The sequence below is a fragment of the Lepidochelys kempii genome, chromosome 3 (genome assembly GCF_965140285.1).
Source record: "Lepidochelys kempii isolate rLepKem1 chromosome 3, rLepKem1.hap1, whole genome shotgun sequence".
Classification (NCBI taxonomy): domain Eukaryota; kingdom Metazoa; phylum Chordata; order Testudines; family Cheloniidae; genus Lepidochelys; species Lepidochelys kempii.
Genome location: NC_136382.1, coordinates 12,331,994 through 12,346,845, shown reverse-complemented (window position 1 = coordinate 12,346,845; position 14,852 = coordinate 12,331,994). Strand labels below are relative to the sequence as shown.

General features: G+C 42.0%; 1 long non-coding RNA gene across 1 annotated transcript; it reads left to right on the top strand.

Annotated features, from left to right (window-relative positions):
- Window positions 1-7,721: 7,721 nt before the first annotated feature.
- Window positions 7,722-11,681, top strand: LOC140908111 (uncharacterized). The gene is made up of 2 exons (XR_012157760.1): window positions 7,722-7,795; window positions 11,350-11,681. It is a non-coding gene; the product is annotated as an uncharacterized LOC140908111 (long non-coding RNA).
- The last annotated feature ends 3,171 nt before the right edge of the window (window positions 11,682-14,852 follow it).

Genomic DNA, 14,852 nt, shown 5'->3' with positions numbered 1-14,852 from the left:
GCTTCTAACACTACATGTCAGACTGACAGGCCCATAATAGCCCAGGGCCTCCCATTCACTCATTTTAAATACTGGCACAACAATAGCTTTCTTCCAGTCTTCTGGAACTTCCCTGGTGCTCGAGACTTACTGAAAACCAACATTAATGGTCCAGTCAGCCAGCTTCTCAGCCAGCTCTTTTAAAATACACAACTTTCACCAAAATGCTCTCAGTACTCTTTCTAGTGAAATCACCTTGTCAGTGAAACTTTCTCAAACTGCAAGGCTCTGTTGCAGATTGTGCCAGATAGACTAATTTTCTATATATTAGAAATATAGTCTATATATTTCTAAAATTGTATATTATGATGACATATCAAGTCCCAACTTGATCTTTTATGTCTGTTATGAACTTCTAGCATAAAGTACATAATATAGAAGAAACTGATAAAAGGTGAAGTTACTTCACAGTTTAGAAAGACAGGTTTCAGAGGAACAGCCGTGTTAGTCTGTATTCGCAAAAAGAAAAGGAGTACTTGTGGCACCTTAGAGACTAACCAATTTATTTGAGCATGAGCTTTCGTGAGCTACAGCTCACTTCATCAGATGTTTACCGTGGAAACTGCAGCAGACTTTATATACACACAGAAATCATGAAACAATACCTCCTCCCACCCCACTGTCCTGCTGGAGATAAGCTATTACCAGCAGGACAGTGGGGTGGGAGGAGGTATTGTTTCATGATTTCTGTGTGTATATAAAGTCTGCTGCAGTTTCCACGGTAAACATCTGATGAAGTGAGCTGTAGCTCACGAAAGCTCATGCTCAAATAAATTGGTTAGTCTCTAAGGTGCCACAAGTACTCCTTTTCTTTTTGCAGTTTAGAAAGAGTTTGTGGTTAGCTTCCCTAATGGCTGTTGCTGTTACTCAAACAAACATCTTTGTGAGCCACAGACACAGCATCTGCTTTTTGACATGTTTTAAGGGCTTGGCCCTAAGTTCTGCAAAGGATACTTGCTTGTCCCTGGATATATATGATATTATTAAAAATAAATTCCATCTTTTCTGTCATCATTACAGCTGCCAAACCTTGCCTGGAGGAAATTACTACCTTGGTTGAAATACTGGCCCCATGGAAGTCAAGGGGAGGTTTAAACTCTATGGTGATGAATGTGGGTGTGCCTGGCACAGAACATTGGTCTGGTCCCCAAAATGTGTTTTCTGTCTAGGATTTCTTGAGATGGAGGGTGGGAATCTCAGCACACTCCCCACAGCCACAGTGCCTCTGACTGCAAGCCATTAAGTCTGAGTTAGTGCAACAGCCAAACAATGGAAAAACCATCATGGGAGATACTCTTAGATGGCCTGACTGGTTTTGCCCAGACAGTCAATCTCAGGCAAAGGAAGACTCTGTCCCGGTCCAGCTAACAAAAAGGCACTGGGCAGTGTGGTAACTGAGCTCAGGCATGCATGGGGTGGGTCGTTCTGTAAAAAGAATTTCCCTGAGAAGGGACAAATAGACTGGGGATCACTTTCTCTGGAAGGGAAACTGAGCCCAGGCTTTGTCTTTAGAGTTGTGGTGCTTTCAAAAAGAACATAAGGGCTTGTCTACACTGAGAAATTTATTGGAGTAACTATAATGGTGGAATTATATTGCAATAGTAATAGAGGTATAGTTCCCCGGGTGGACAATTGAGATGCTAAAGGAGCACTCAAGGCCGATAAGGCTGTTGCGGAGAAACTAAATGCATTCTTTGTATTGGTCTTCATGATTGAGGATATGAGGGAGATTCCCAAACCTGAGCCATTCTTTTTAGGTGACAAATCTGAGGAACTGTCTCAGATTGAGGTTTCATTAGAGGAGGTTTTGGAATGAATTGATAACCTAAACAGTAATAAGTCACCAGGACCAGATGGTATTCACCCAAGAGTTCTGAAGGAACTTATGAAATTGCAGGAGTACTAACTATCGTCTGTAATCTACCATTCAAATGAGCTTCTGTACCAAATGACTGGAGGATAGCTAATGTGGTGCCAATTTTTAAAAAGGGCTCCAGAGCTGATCCCAACAATTACAGGCTGGTAAGCCTGAATTCAATACCGGGCAAACTGTTTGAAACTATAGTAAAGAACAAAATTGTCAGACACATAAATGAACATAGTTTGTTGGGGAATAGTCAACATGGTTTTTGTAAAGGGAAATCATGCCTCACCAAACTACTAGAATTCTTTGAGGGGGTCAACAAGCATGTGGACAAGGGGGATCCAGTGGATATAGTGTATTTAGATTTTTAGAAAACCTTCAACAAGGTCACTCCCCAAAGGCTATTAAGCAAAGTAAGAAGTCATGGGATAAGCAGGAAGGTCCTCTCATGGATTGGTAACTGGTTAAAAGATAGAAGTACTATCAAAAGTCAGGACACTGGGCTAGATGGACCTTTGGTCTGACCCAGTATGGCCGTCCTTATGTTTTTATGTATTAATATTGATTTAATTGTGGTCAACATTATCAGTAATAAACCAAGCAAATGAGTCAAATGACTTTATGTTGCAGCATTATAAGCTTTGAAAAAACTTATAGAATCATCAAGGAATGTGAAAGGGCTTTATATGAAGAACCTCTCCTACCTTCAAAATGGACAATTCTGCTGACAGCTCAAAGAAAGAGCTGATAGAGAAACTGCCACTTGAGGAAGGACAAGAGTTGTGTCAAGTTGGCCAAGGACCACACCGCAGGGAGGCCTATGAGAAGTGGCCTGAAGAAGTAAGTTGCTGATCAGAACTAAATCAGCAGGTGTCCATTATATGTCCCAAGACATTTTACACAAACCTCTGTGGCCTAACATGTCTTACACAATCTGGGATGGCACAAGATGTTTTGCACAAAGACCATGGAATTTTCCCAAGACAGAAAGAAATTGCAAGAATTCCAGCCTCCAGATTGTGGTTGGATACTTCAAATCTTTCCCATGTGCAGGGGTCACTTTCTGATTGGTCCACAGCAGCTTTGCCAAGAAGAATCCAAGTCTTCACAGCCTATATAAAACAGGTTGTTTGTGCCAAAGCCTCACTTCCTGAAGCTGAGAGAGACGGTGAGTGGGACTGTCTTCACCTGGCTACAGAGAGTGCCCCTAGTCTGGTAACTGATAAATTCTCTTCCCTTGTACTCACCCTATTAACTCCTCTTTTAAAGTTCTATCTAGGGATATGGCTGTGAGATCCAGAAAGAGAAGAAGAACATAGCTGTCATAACCCCTTGAGTGAATGAACTACCTGAGTGAACTTTCTAGCTATCTCGAGAAACCATTCTGGCCTGGGCCACTGTCATGGAAAGCTGGAGAACATGGCTTCTTCATGCCAATTTTAATCAATAAGGAGCAAAATTCCGTACGTTCTGTTTACCCCCCCAAAAAACCTTGGTTATTTTAAAGCTATCTGAGGCAAAACCATCTGCAGAATAAATCCAGTTATCTGAATTCCCTTTATCCAGAAATATGACCTATCTGAATGCACAGTGTGCCCCTCTCTGTCATGCTGTGTTAGTTAATCACCCACTGATGAACAAACCTCAGGGGTGTGGGAAATGAGATTTGGGAGGATTTCCAGAGTTAGAGATGAGGACAAGGAGAAAAGGGAAGAATTAGGGAGAAGGTGGGGAGGAGAGAATATGTGGGGAGGGAGAGAAAAAGTAAACAGGCAAGAAAGAAACAGATGAAGGGGGTTAAGATAAAGATTGAAAGCCGAACCGTTCAAGGAGAGAGAGGACAAAGGGAGACAGAACAGGAGTTATGGAGGAGGAAAGAGACCAGGGCAGGAGGGAGAGGAACAAAGAAAAGCAAAGGAGAGTAGAGGAGAGAAAAAGGGAAGGAAAGAAGGAGGAGGGGGGAGTAGCCACAGGAAACAGGAGCCTCTTTGTGGCTTCTTGAGGGTGTCATGACACCAATAGGCCTAGGCTCCACAAGTGCTAGTAGAAATCTTGAGGGGTAGGGCTGGCTCACTCCCCTGGGATTGTCTGAGCTAGGAAATGCTCAAGCAGCACCAAGGAGGCTTCTGTCTCCTGCAGCTCCTCACCCTCTTTCCCCCTCTCTCCTCTGTCTTTTCTTCCCCTTTTCTATCCTCTACTCTCTGCCTCCCTTTGTGCTCTGTCCATGCAGCACCTTGGGGACTGCCATCACCACAGCATGCAGGGGCAAAATGCAAATGAGCACCACTCCTTCCTCTTCTGCTGCCTCTGGCTTCCAGCACTGCATTTAGAAGCACTTCTTATGTTTATCCAAATATTCCAAATTTTGAATATCCCCCAGGCCAGTTGGATAAACCAGAGGGTGCTGTAATAGAATGTGTGATGTATGCATATCTTTCACTACCAAACTGAATCTTAATGGTCTAGAAATTTAGGGTAGCTCAGTATGTGATTATAAGCGTTAAAGTTCAGAAATATTTGTAAAAGGGAATGTCTCCTCCATAGACGATAGCTAAGAGACACCCTGAATACTTCAGAGTTTAGCCTAGCTATCATGCACAGTTTGTCGCTGAGAGAAATTGACAGTTTCTTTCCCAAAAGCAGGAAGAAGCTTTGAATTGGCTGGTAAGCTAAAGATTGTTCCCACTACCTGAATATTTAGTTAACTTTGAATATTTAGTTCAAGTGGCCGAAGAGCAAAGAATCCTGGTAAAATTCGAGAGAAATTCAAATTGTTTTAATCATTATCTGCATAAAGTGTGAAAATTAATTGAATTGTAATTCTTAATGTTAAGTGACTTGTCTGATTTTCTAAATTGTAACTTTAGAGCTGTTGGTTATAACTGTCACAGGTGCTTCCATAATTCCGCTGGGGAACACTTTTGATTAGCAATAGATAAGAATCTGCACTAAAGGATTCACAGTTTCTGTTGCTATCAAAGTTACCTGCACAGCACAGTACAGAACTAGAGTAAAGTTTGTCCGTGTAACACAACTATGATAAGGCTTTGAATGAATTAATAGGATTTGTTACTTTTTAGTAAATTGTAACATCAAATCAGGAATTCATTTTTATAAATTTTATAAACATGAATAACCAACCATCTTTTTTGCGCTTTCTGCAATTTCTAAATTGCTTTCAATTTTGTATTGGCTACTAAAATATGTAAATGCTCGATAATTCTCGAGTCTGTACTTTGGCTAAGGAGAAAGAGATGACCACAAGAAACCTAATTTAAGACACTGGAAAATTAGTTATAAAACCTGTGTTTGTAAAATGTGATTTGCCTCACACAACTATCTCTCTGAAATCCTTCTATGATTTCTATGGAGCTGTATAGATAAGAATCATTATTATTATTAAGAGTTTCCAGAACAAATATTATAAATGTCATTTGGATTAAAATAATATTTCTAGAACTCAGCATATGCCCATGATCTGTACATATAGGTACTCTGACTCCGCTTTGTCTTGGTGTCTCCTCTCTCCAGTGACGCTGAGTTCCCAGCTGACCTTCAGCCATGAAGATCCTTTATCTGCTCTTTGCTGTTTTCTTTCTTGTGCTTCAGGACGCTCCAGGTAAGATATAAATGCAAGCAAGGGATGATGCAGAGGGATCTCTGGGAGTCTAAGGTTGCCTAATGCTTTCCATTAGAAACAAGTTTCTGACTTTTTTCTTAGGAGTATTAGTACCTCTGCAGTTTGTAGAGGATACATGAAATTTGGCAGGGTCATTGTTCAGAGATCTGTGTTATGTCTTTGCTGCCCCCAAGGAAAAATGTTTGACTGAATTATGACTAGTGGGAAAAAAAAATTCCATCGGGTTTTTCTCAGATCTTTCTGAGGCTTGCTGCTTAAACCACTCCATATTATACCTGCATTGCATGTACTCTTCCTTGAAGTGGCAATGACAAAACTGAATATCAAAATGAAATATAAATAAAATGAAGTGTGACCAACCTCATTCAATATACACTTTGGTTTAGGACAAACTACATGGAGTTTGGAGCCAGGAGATTGTGAATTAACTTCTGCAGCAGGCTAGTGTTCCTAATTCTGTGCCTGTCACAAACTGTATTATAAAGTCAGATCTCATAGCCCACTGGCGGGTTACACAACTGGGAACAGAACCCAAACCTTTTAAAATGGCAGCCCCTCATCTCAGTGTCTTAACCCCACTGTCTCTAAGAATCTGCCATTCCTATGTGCTTGGCAGTTTTCTAAGAAATTATATTATCTGAGGGTGGGAGAGTGTCTGCCGTCATGACAAGGTATCTGTTTAGGTCAGCGTTTCTCAAATGTGGCCACCATGGCCACATGCGGTCACCAGGGGCTTTTCTTGTGGCCACAGCCTCCTGGGCTGTGATCGGGGGGAGGGCAAAGTAACAGCCCCTCCTACTCCCTGTTGCTCCTGGATGCACTGCCCTGGTGTTGGTTGCTGGGGCCAGCAGCAGGGGTTGGGCCCTGCCCCCCTCTGGAGACACCTGGGGCACAATGCTAGAGGAGCATGCAGCCAGCGAGTTCCTCACCTTCCCAGGGGTTGTGTAGTTCAGGCTTTGGGCATCAGCCCTGGAGTGGTGGGGCAGGAAGCTCTGGCCGAGGGGCTTCAGGCTCCAGCCCTGGGCTATGGCTGCACAGAGGCAGGCTTCAGCCATATGGCTTCAGTCTCCATCCCTGGGCCCCGTCCTCTGGCTGAGGGGCTTTGGGTTTTGGCCGCAGGGCTTTGGGTTCCATTTCCATCTCCCCTGGCCCCCACTACCTCCCACAACCCTCCATCCAGGGCTTAATTGGTTTCCAGGCTTGCCAGGGCTGAGTAAGTCTGCTGTGAAAGTGATACTTATATGTTTGTTAATAGCACTTTTCACAACAGACTTACTAGCTAGCAATAAATAAATTGAAATGATTTGGACATGTATATGTGCACATTTATTTGGTTTTCCTAAAGCTAATTAAGTATTTTAGGAAAAAGTGTGAGAGCGGCACCAGCAAGAGTTGGTGGCCATACTCTGAGGCCACCAAAAAATTTGTCCTGAGAACCGCTGGTTTAGGTTGCCCAACAACCTTCAGTTAAAAATGTTCTAACCTAAATATTCTACAAGCTTTGGGTGTGCACATTGGGGCTGGATTTTCAAAATAACAGGCCCTTTGAGTGTAACCAAAACCTGACAACTAGTCATAAAGACATTATTTCCAAGCAAATTTTTAGAAAAAAAAATCTGCACAGACTCTCCCAGACAGGCATGCGTTGAAACCGGCAGGGATTTTTTCAAACCCTTCTCCTTCAAAAATGTGTAGTCATCCAACCTGGTGCTGAGCCAGTTCAACCCTGCTTCACCAAATTGCATTTGTGATACTGCCTGGCACATCACTGCTAGAGACAGAGGGAATCAAACCCACAGCAGCAGCCACTCAGGGAACTTGGAGGTTTGAGCAGCTAAATGCTTTCCATCACTTAAAGGCAGAGGGCAGCAAGGGACAGCAGGCTGAGAGCTACAGTTCTCAACCCTGCAGACTGAGAGCCAGCGCCCCTGTTTAATTAACTTTCTCCATTCTCTTCTTAGTCACAGCACTAATGTAGCTCTAAAGCTGTGATACATTTTTGGACTTGAACTTTAGAGCTGACATGGCCAGGCATCAGTGAATGAGAAATGCCTGTCCTCTTGGAATCACAGAGCTTATTTACCCGGCTCTGCAGAATGATGACTGACTCTTTTTCTTTCTGAAGAATTCTCTGAGGCTCAGGATCCCTTCAAACTCTGTCGATCCCGCAGGGGTTTCTGCTCCTATAAGAGATGTCCCTTCAATTCTAAACTCATTAGCAGATGTGCTGGACGCTTTTTGTGCTGTCGCAGGTAAGTTCAACATTCCACAACGGAAACATTGCAGTGTGAACAGAAATGACTGTTCCTCTCCTTCCTACATCTGAGCTGTTGTTTAATGCTCTTCGAGGCTCAGCACATGTGGCCCATGGGCACGGGTCAAAGGAGGCTTCAAGCAAATTTTGTGCTGCTCACATTCTAGGCCACCTGGGGGCAGAGTGGCCTCAGCGTGCATTAGAACTGCCCCAGTGGCTTCTATTGCATATAGCAGCCTTACCCAGGCTGCCTGTGGGCTACTCCTCAGCCTGGAGCAGCCCAGATTCTCTGCAGTGCTCAGTGCTGCTGGGATTGCCCCCTTACACCTGACAGCTCCCAGCAACATCTTCAGCATCACCCCAGCATTTGCAACAGGGACAGCACAGACCTATTATGGCAACCATGTGCTGCTCATGCTTCGGAAGAATTTTCCCCAGACCTCTTAGTGGCACTTTTAAAGCCTCCATATGCTGCCGAAGCTTCATATATACGAAGGGATTGGGGCCCAAACGTACCTTTGTCTACATTGCTTTTATATTTTAGAATAAAAAATCAAGCAGGAAAAACAAAAGTCTGGAGGAGAGCGTGCAGAAGCTGTGTCTACTGTGTATCAGTCTGCAGGAGAAGTGCAGGCGAAAGAAATAAAACAATATCTATCACAAATGGATACAGAGGAAATAGATAGCAATCAATCTAAGTTGGAAGTAATGAAGTGCAGCAATATGAAAAGGGAAGCTAAGGACAAGAGGGAAGAAACCATAGCTTGGAGGGCTAAGGACAAGAAAGCATTGAATTAAAATATCAGGAAGAAAATAAATCTTTACAATGGTACAGATCCATTTCTAGATAGTGAAAAAAGTTGTGAATAATGAGGCATAGATGGCAGAAGTGTTCACTACATATTTCTATTCTGTATGCGGAAAGAAGCACGTTGATGTACTGATATTACAAGAGGATGATGACTTTTATCTAGTCCATTAGTAACTCAGAAGGATGTTAAACAGCATATTCTCGAGATAAATATTTTTAAATCAGCAGACCTAGATAACTTCCATCACAGAATCCCCAAAGAGTTGGGGGAGGAGATCTTAATTCCACTGATCATTTTTGATACATTTTGGAATGTTGGGGAAATTCCAGAAGATGGGAAGAGTGTTAATGTTATGCCAATGGGCACAAAGGACAGGCAAGATGACCCAGGAAACTATAGGCCAGTGAGCTTGACATCAATTCCTGGCAAAATAATAGAAACGATGACTCAATCAATAAAGAATTAAAGATTAGGAATATAGTTAATGCCAGTGAACAGGGTTTTTAGCATATTCAGTCTTGCTTAAAAAAACATTAATTTATTTTTAGATGACTTTAAAGTTATTTGATAAAGATACCTGCCTGGATGTAACATAATTATATTATTTCAAAAAGCTTGACTTACACTGCACAAGATTCTGAGTAAAAAACTAGCACCATACGATCTCAGTAAAGCACACATTACTATAATATAATATAATATAATATAATATAATTATAATTAATTTGTCAATGGGGAATCATCATCTAATGTGGGTGTCTCCAGGGATTTGATTAAAGTGCTTAAGTATATTTACAGGGAGAAAATACCAGATTCTCAAGGACTCTTTAATCTAGTAGAGAAGGCAAAACAAGAACCACTGGCTGCATGCTGAAGCCAGACAAATCAAGTTAGAAATAACAGAAAAATGTTTACAGTGAGGGTGTTTAACCATTGGGACAAGCTACCAAGGAAATGACATATTCTCCATCTCTTGGTGTCTTCAAATCAAGGATGGATGCATTGTGGAAGATAATCAAATACAAGTTGCTGGGCTCACTATAGGGGTAACTGGGGGAAATTCTATGGCCTATGTCTTACAGGAGGTCAAACTAGAAGATTTATTGGTACCTTCTGGCATTAAAACCTATGAAATTCTGGGAACAAAATGGTTGCTGTCTGCAGGAACTTTCAAACTGTAAAGCTACAGCTTTATAATAAAGAAAAGCCTCAGAGTTTGGAGTTTACTGACACCTCAGGGTGGATATAAGTTTGTGTGTGTGAAGGGAAGGTATAAAAATTAATAAGGTACAGTATTTTCAAACTAGTTAACTCAAAATATTGTTACTGGACACATGTCCTAGTGCTCACTCAAGGGTCCTTCCAGACAGACCTGGTGTGAACAATTTTTGAGTGGAAACTAATATATTCATTAAAATTGCAGTCAGACCAGCACTGTGCAGCATGTCACTGGGCTTCCTTACAGTATATGTGGGTCCAGATGCTGCTAATAGTAATGCATATGAGGAGCTACATTAAAATATGGTAGCTTGTGTATGAGAGCTTACAGACTGGAGATGCTGTAGAACACATCAGTGTGCTCGGCGCTATCTTGCCCAACAGATTGGGGAATGAAGCAGACATCTCCAGAATGAAGCTCATGGGAATCTAAACACTGAAGGACCAGCTCTCTAGCTGGGGCTGTAATAGACTCCTATTCGCTTTAGATCAGGCACAGAGGGGACATGTAAGACACACTGACCAGGCATATGACACAGGCATATTATCGGAAGTGCTCAGTCTTCTATATAATTAAAACAGCACCAGTCCACAAAGGATTTAAAGCCATTTAAGAGCTCATGATTCCCTCCGTCCTTAAAGCAGCTCAGTACAAAATCTTAGCCCTTAACCAAGGGAGGTAGTTGTAAAAAGCTTGGTGACATCAATGTGAGCACTATACCTAATTTGTTTGAATGGTTTAAACATCAAGGTTCCTATCTAAAGTTAGACTGGCCACACTGTAAATCTCTATTCCTTTCTATTCATGTTTGGACTGTTTCCACAATATCAGCCATAAAGTATTCAGGATACCCAGTCAGGATATATTAATTTTGCATCAAGTACAGCACCCCAAGAAGCAGTTGGGAGGGTGAGAGATTTTCCTACCTACTAAAACATCAGAGATGTAGGTCAAGGGCAGGCGATGTGAAGCTGGGAGCCCCTTGGGCCTTCAGAATGAGAGTAAGGGAAGCAGGCTGGAGTGACCATGCAGCTGCTCGGCAACCCTCCTGGTTGATTCACTGAGAATGCAGAGAGTCCCACGCTATCACAAGGCCAGGCCGCTAATGTGCAACTGCTACCAGAATGGAGTCAACTTTCATATAAGACTGGAATTTCCCTTCATTTTTTAAGAGTAACTTATTTATCACCTAAGTAGTTATCCATCATTTTAGCTTCAGCTGTGCACAAGGTGTGTGTGATAGAACAACTGAACCTGGATGAGTGTTGTCCTTTTCTGCAGTACAGTTTTCATTGGCAGCACCTGTGTAGATACATACGGGTATCCGCATTAAAACTCTGTAACAGAATGTTGCAGTACGGAAAATGAATCCCCTGTGCTGGAGTTAACCAGGAACCTCTTCACTCACCATAGAGTTACTTGGGAATTCCTCCTGTGCCTTTTCATTTGAAATCAAACATCATATTATTCCTGTTCTATGGGAAATCATCAAAACATCTGATTCTGTTTTTTTTTCTACAGGAAATGGTGGTTCTGATTGTCTAGGCAGGACCTCTGCGAATCTGGCAGACAGCCACTTGCTTCTAAAATCATCAGATCTTGCTTCAATGGAACCCTGAAGTGCAATTCATTTGGACTTGAAAGAACCTCATGAGCTGGAGAAATTCCAGAGAGGAGCCTTGTATCGCCCATATCAGATTTGTTACTCTCCTTTTAACCAAAACAACTTGGTTTGAAATAATCTTGCTGATGTGTAGGTGGCAGGCCAGGGGGCTGTTTCTATCATTCATCACCCTTAGAAAGCCATCTTGTTTATTTTTTTAAAAAAATTAAAATAAAATAAAATAAAATAACCTGAAAACTGCCCTGTCAGATGTTATTTCCTCAAATGGCTGTTTATAGACCACGGTCCACACATCTCTGTAGATTTCAGTGAACTCCTGTAGGTAGATCTTTAATTTTTACAACTTGTACAAATCCTTTCAGTTTGTGGTGTCAGAGGAGCTGGGTTCAGTCACAGACTGACTATACGGTGAGTAACAAACCCTGTGGAGCTGCATGGGATTGAGACCCCCTCCCTATCTTCCAAAACTCATCATCCACACTGAGGACAGCAGAGGAAATCAAGCCAATCTGGATTCCAGTGTAAGGCCTGATTCTCCTTCCTGTTATACAGACTGCTGTAAATCAATGGTAACTCCACTGAAGCCACCATCATAGTTACAATGGTATAAAACTGTCATAACTGAGATCAGAATCAAGCCCGCTTTTGTGCACAAAAAGACGATATGAAATTTGCAAAAGGAAAAGTTTCTGATTATTTCAATGGAACATGATCTCCCAATGGAACATGATATTCCCTGAAGCAACAATTTACCATTGTACCACACATCAGAAATTTCAGGCGGATTTTTTTTTAATCCACTTGATGTGACAAAATCTACATTTGAAATTTTTTATCCTAGCCTTAATTAGGCAGAGGTTGTCATCCTTCCATCACTGTATTCATTGTAGTGTCACTAAAGTCCAGCAGGTTGTACTCTGAGACAGCAGATTCCTACTTGGAGGATGATGCTAAATTAGAAGTATCTTTCTGACGCTGCTGTCCTGGAGTGGTTGAGAGCCGGGAGTACCAGTTTAAGACACATTTGAAATTACAGTAATCATGTATGATGACCCCTTAATCTCTCTTTTCCACTGCTGTGCACAGTTTATCAATTCTCACATCCTCTAAAGGTAACTTTACACTGGGGCTTGAGGTCGCATTTCCGGCTTGGGTAGATGTACCCACACTAGTTCTGCTTCAGCTAGCGATCTAAAAATAGAAATGTAGTGGTGGAACTGGCCGTTCTTAGGGTGTATGGAGAGTCTGATTGCTGGGGAGTTGGGGGTCAGACTCCAGAGGGTGCTCCAAGGCTGTGGACATGTCAGGTTGAAATTGTCTTCTTCTATAGGTTTCATCTGACATGTCTCTTGGTGGCTTGAGAACTTTAGAGCAACATTCATGAATTCTACCCTGTGCCAAACACAGTGGGTACATTATCTAGGAAGCTTTCTTGTGTGAGCTTATTCTAGCCTGTCCCAAGGGTCTGCCAAAATGCAGACTGTTGTAGTCAATGCGAGATTGTTATTTGCAGCACCAGGGGACCTTTTGTTCAAAACATACCTTCAGTGGTTATTATTATGGTTATGCTTAGAGGCCTCTAGATTAGAGCCCCATTCTGCTAAGCACTGCACATATTCCTAGGAAAGTATTGTGCTGGAGCCAATCAAATTGCAACCAGAAGAGACAGATGAAGTATTATTGACCCTATTTAACAGGTGAGGATCAGAGGGCCAGAGACAAAAGGGCCAGATTTGTAAAGTTTTTTAGACATCTCAAGTGCATAGATTTTTGAAAGTTCACTGGGCACATGTCTGCATCTTTAGGTACCTAAATAGCCTTACAGATCTGTCCCCAAATGACATGACCAAGGTCACCCACGGATTCTATGGCAGAGCAAGGAACTAACCCCTGACTTTCTCAGTCTCCTCTAAAGACTGAATTATAAACCATCCTTCCTGCCTAAGAATTATAGCAAAGGAAAACAGAGTGATGCTGGGAATTACTATGTGATAATTAAATTATACTCTGATAGATCAAAGCATAAAATAAGAGTCTGGATGTAGGGGATAATGGAACCATGGACAGGAGCAGGACGTGGGTTTGGAGACAACAATCCTTGCTAGACACACCTGAGTGCTCTGTGTGATAGAATAATAAAATGAGAGGCTCAGCGGCTCGTCATTGATGTCACATGCTAGGATTTTAGCACAGCACTTATGACAGCATTGTGTGAAATCTTACCCTACAGGGCCAAATGGTGCTTACCTCACACACTCAGGTTTTCCCTTTGGCACACTGGCAGACATCTGGGACAGGCCCACATCTCAAGCTCACACAAGATGGGATTGGATAAGGTTTTCTGGGCTATCAGACGACCAGCAGAAATAGCTGAAATATTTCCCTTGTTTTGCTCTCTTCATTAAAAGTTATGCACCTGTTTCTCTTCTGCCTCTTGGCAGTTTCACACCACAGTTATCACGATGGCTTCAGTGGAGTCACTCCTGGTTTACACCAGACAGGATGACTCCCAGATTCCCAGACATCCTTCCAGGAAAATTAGACACATCAAAAGAAAAGACGCACTGAGATTTTTTGTGGACATCCATAAGAACAGGAATAAGAAAACATTTGATTATAAATGAAAGGCACAGCAGGAATTGCCCAATCGCTGACTAGTGAGTGCAAATATTCCCGGTTAACTTCAGAGCAGGGTATTCATTTTCCTGGAACAGATGACAAGGGACTCGTTTAACCCAGAATGAAAGGAAGATAATATAATTAATGCAAAGCAACATGGGTTTATGGAAATAGATCCTGTCAAACAAACGTGATATCTTTTTTTGATGACATAACAAGTTGGGCTGATTGAATTAATAGTGTTGATGCAGAAGAAGTTATATTTTAATTTATGGTCTTTTGACTCCCAGATGACTATACTTTCTCCTGGGAGAAAGGGTATTTTGAAAGTGGTTGGCTGGACTTCATTTGTCTGTTTCCCATCTGGATGTTCTGTTCTGTGTGGTTTGTGCTAGGAAGAGCATATGCATGGCAGATAGAACATTGGGTTTAAGCAACAAGTCATAGCAGTATACAGTGATGAGAACATGGAGGGGTAATGGTGATTTTAGACTGGTCCTAGTTGAGTCAAATCCAATGGATTTTCATGGGGTCAGCAAGGGTACCTGTCTGACTGCAGGGCTATTCCCCCACCAAATTTCATGTCTCATTTGCAAAGCATGGGGGCTCTACAGCTCATAAGGAAAATAGTCAGAAGCATCCGATGAAGTGAGCTGTAGCTCACGAAAGCTCATGCTCAAATAAATTGGTTAGTCTCTAAGGTGCCACAAGTACTCCTTTTCTTTTTGCGATGTACTGCATAGATATTTCTAGACATCAATAGTCTCAATTATGTATTAAG